Source organism: Elephantulus edwardii, unplaced genomic scaffold (genome assembly GCF_000299155.1).
Source record: "Elephantulus edwardii isolate Elephantulus edwardi_28Jun2011 unplaced genomic scaffold, EleEdw1.0 scaffold00100, whole genome shotgun sequence".
NCBI lineage: Eukaryota > Metazoa > Chordata > Mammalia > Macroscelidea > Macroscelididae > Elephantulus > Elephantulus edwardii.
The window spans coordinates 1,050,363-1,054,803 of NW_006399850.1; the positions used below are offsets into that span (position 1 = coordinate 1,050,363).

Genomic DNA, 4,441 nt, shown 5'->3' on the forward strand with positions numbered 1-4,441 from the left:
TAGGAAAGGGAGCAAACCTAGAGAGAACAAACTTGTGAGTTACAAATAGAAGGGCTTTGAGGGTGTTGCTTTCAGGTTTACTTGGGGGGAGGGTGGCAGAAGGTGGCCTAGGTAACATTGGATACCCTAGGCATTCTTTTTTTTTTTTTCTCCTTCACCACCCAGGAATCAATCTGGGGACAATGGCACAAACTGGGGACTGAAGAGCTCACCCTGAGGGCTGTGACAGCTCACCCCGAGCTGAGGGCAGCCCGCCCTGGGCAGAAGGCCGCGACGGCTCGCCCCGAGCCAGGGGCCAAGGGCAGCCCGCCCTGGGCAGAGGGCCATGACGGCTCGCCTGCCCCTGGCAGAGGGCCGAGGGCATCCTGCCCCGGGCAGAGGTCTGAGGGAAGCCCACCCCGGGCAGGGGGCTGCGACAGCTTGCCCCAAGCCGGGGGCCGAGGGCAGCCCGCCCCAGGCAGGGGGCCGCGACGGCTCACCCTGAGCCGGGGGCCGAGGGCAGCCCGCCCCGGGCAGGGGGCCGTGATGGCTTGCCCCGAGCTGGGGGCCGAGAGCAGCCCATCCCGAGCAGGGCAGCACCCCCCAGGAGCTGGCTAGTATACTCCCCCTCCAATTGCCCCTACCCCAGTCTGGTCCCCTCACCTGACTGAGGACTCTGTGGTCAGGGATAGTGTTTCCAATTTCAGCACTGCCACTTTTACCCCCACCCCCCTTAAGTGGTCATACTATATTTTGAAGTAGGTGTCACTGCCCTCCCCCCTTTATATATGATAAAGGGATCCTGAGAATTGTGAACAGACTCCCCCCAGGTCTAACCATCTTTTGGCAGAAGCATTCAACAGAACAAAATATGTGGTGCATTTAGGATGTCGGTCCTCTTGTGCATGCTGCCACTGTTAAGGTCATCAGACTCACAGTGAGTTTCAGCAATCCATCCAATCATCCTTTTTGGCCTTTCCAGTGCATAGGTGATCGTCTTCTTTGGCCTGTTCAAGGAAACCCAAACCTGCAGATGGCGGGCATGCATCCCATCCCCCACCTCCTACGCAGGAGGCCAGCAGGGTGCGCCCACCCCCCCCCCAGAGTGGGAGGCCTGCAGGAGGCACATTGCACCCCCGGCACGGGCGGCCGTTGGGGGCGCGCCCCCCCACCCTGCCACACGGGCGCTCGGCGGGTGCGCGGCCCCTCCTGTGTGGGTGGCCAGAGGGCACCCGCTTCCCCCACAGCTGCCATCCTGGCTCCAAGAATTCTCTCCAGACCAAGTCCACCTTGTGGCAGTGTGGTGGCTTCACTGTACCAGTTTTGAGGAGGGCCGGTGCCCAGCATCCATCCTGGGTCAGGGAATCCATTCGTTCAGGCTGTGGAAGCTTCATGGAGCTGCAGCCGCTGTTTGGCGCAGTGCGGGCTCTGCCGGGGGGAGGGGGATGTTGGGAGCCAGGAGACTCACCCATTTCTCCTTGGGAATCCTTGAATTCCTGTTGTTGAGCCTCGATCTTCAGTGAGGGCCAGTCATCAACTGTTTAAGTGTTAAATTATCAATAAGCCGAAGTCTGTGGAAGGCCATAATGGCCCTGCTTTAAGTGGTTCACTCCTCCTGCAGCTCACCATGCTGTCTCTGCCTCTGCCGACATCTTGGATCTCCTCGAAGATGCTCTCTTGGTAACCATTCAAGTTGGAAACCTCACAGTTAAACAAACCCAGGCTTTTCAGATTCTCCAATTTTTTCAAGGGCTCAAGGTGCTGATACCCTTCAGTTTATTTCCACTCCAGTTTAGGTGTATGATGTTTGGAAGTGTTTCTGCTAACATGTCCAGACCACCAGAGAGCCTATTTTCACTGAGCTCAAGCTTTTTCAATTTTGGTAAATTGGGAAGATTTGAAAATGAAAACTGAGGAATCCTAAGTTCACAAATTCAGTTGTTAAACCCTCAATTCTTCCATCATTTGACTTGTAGTTGTCTAGAACAAGTTCTCAGATAGCTGCCGGGGTCTGGTTCCTCAGCTCCAGGTGGATCCTTCTCTTCATGATGCCCCTCTTTTCCCTTCTCTCCAGTCTGTGCAGCGAAGGCCATCAGGCTGTTGGAAGCAGGGTGCTGGGGGCTGAGGCCAGTGGTGCAGTCCTGGGTGAGTGAGCGAGCAGAGCCCCTGGAGCCAAGCTACTCACAGGAGTGGAGAGAAACCATGGAGGGAAAACTATTGATCCTTTCTTGATGTTGAGATGCAATCCATATTGAAAGCTATATTCCTTGATAATCTACAGTGAGTGACAGAGTGACTGTACCAAAAAGAATTGACGGACACTGAAAAATTTCAAGAAAAAAGCCAATGGCAATGAAGCGAGAAGTTGAAGCTGCACCGAAGGCATTGGCAAAAAAATAAGGCCCCAGGAATCAATGGGATACCAATTGACAGTTCAAAAGAATCAATTCTTCTGCCATCCTTATTCATTGTCTAGCTCTCAGATGCATAGCATTTCTATGGCAGACACCCTGAATTAGAATCTCAGATTCTGGTTGGATGTGCATTCTGATTCAGGATATTGGGAGTGGAAATGCAAATCCTCAGCAGGTGTGAAAATAAGACTGACTCAATTAAAATACTTGGATTGAACAATGAGAAAAAGGATTGAGTTGCATGTTAGCTGGTGGTAGGAAAGAGTTGTTAGGGGACCTGGAGTCAATTCTGATTCCTAGCAGCCCTGTGAACAGCAGAATGAAAGCCAACCTGCTCTTGCACCTTCCTCTGGTGCTTCTGGATATTGTAGGTTGTTGATTTTCCTCCATCTGGATGTATTTTTCTTCATACAGTTTAGCTATTTGGATTATTTGTTCCAAGTAAATAATTGAATAGTTATAGAGGAAAGCTATAGGCTTGACACACACATTCCTTATCTTAAACCATGTGGTATCCTTTTGTTCTGTTTGAACAAATGCTTCTTTGTCCATGTGCAAGTTCCACATGAGCATAATTAGGTATAATTTATTATGATCCACACAGTCAAAAGTCTTTGCATAGTCAATAAAACAGAAGGAAACATCTTCCTGGTATTTACTTTGTGTCAAGATTCATCTGATAGCAACAATGATGTTGCTCATTCCATGGTTTCTTCTGATTTTGGTTTGATTTTCTGGCAGTTCACTGCTGACATACTACTTCAGCCATTTTTAAATAATCTTCAGCAATATTATATTTGCATGTGATATTTATGATATTATGAAATAATTTCAGCACTCTATTGGATCACTTTCTTTTTTGAATGGGCACAAATATGACTTCTCCCAGTCATTTGGCCAACTTTCCGCCTTCCAAATTTCTTGGCATAGACAGGTGAGGACATACCATCCTGTCAATTCCTGGAGCCTTATTTTTTTCCAATGTCTTCAATGCAGCTTGGACTTCTTCTGGTAGTACCAACCAATTATTTTTGGTACAGTGACTGTCTATTCTTTCCATGTTATTTTGATGCTTTCTATGTTATTCAATATTTTACCCATAGAATCCTTTAGTATTACAACTTGAGGCTTGATATTTTTCTTCAATTATTTAAGCTTGGGACCTTGAAGCACTTGTTATAGAAGATAAAAAACTACAGCCTTCAATACGGATTGCATCTCAACATCAAGATAAACAAAAATTCTCACCACTAACTAGGCCAATATGTAAAATCATGATAGATGGAGAAAACGATTGAAATAGTCAATAATTTCATCTTACTTAGATCCACAATCAACATTATTGGGGCAAGCAGTCAGGAGACCAAGAGACATATTGCTTGAGAAAGTTTGCTGTCAGGGACCTCTACAAAATACTGAGGAGTAATGATATCATTTAATAGACTAAGGTGTGCCTGGTTCAGGCCATTGACTTTTCAGTCACTTGCTATGCATCTGAGTGCTAGACAATGAATATGGATGACAGAACAGTTACGGTGCTGGAGAAGAGTACTGAATATCTCTTGGGCTGCCAAAAGAACAGTTTGGAGAAAGTACAGCCAAAGTGTCCCTTAGAGGCAAGAATGGTGAAGTTTTATCTTACATACTGGGTATGCCATTTGGAGGGGCTATTCTTTGGAAAGGGCCATCATGTTTGTAAAGGTCAGCAAAAGAGAGAAGACCCTCAACATGTTGGAAATGATGAGGATCGCACAGGATAGGATAGGGTTTAGGTCTGTTGTTCACAGGGTCACTATGAGTTGTACTCTACTCAGTGGCACCTAACAATAACCACCACCAAAATTTAAATGATTTGTCTGGACACTACAAAATCTGGTAAAAGAATTTTTCTGACAGTGGTGTTGCAGGGCTGTCTCATCTACTTGTGTTGGCATGGTTGATTACATTCTTTCTACTCAAGTGTCCTTCCCTTTTCCCCTCAGCAATCTTTTTACTTTATTTATTTTGCTTTGCTAGACTGAAGTCTGTCTTTGTAAGACACAACCCTG

The 4,441-nt window shown here is 47.2% G+C and overlaps 1 pseudogene; it reads right to left on the minus strand.

Moving 5' to 3' along the window:
• The window catches only part of LOC102875683, a 2,584-nt pseudogene extending 558 nt beyond the window's left edge, over positions 1-2,026 (minus strand).
• Between the last annotated feature and the right edge of the window lie 2,415 nt (positions 2,027-4,441).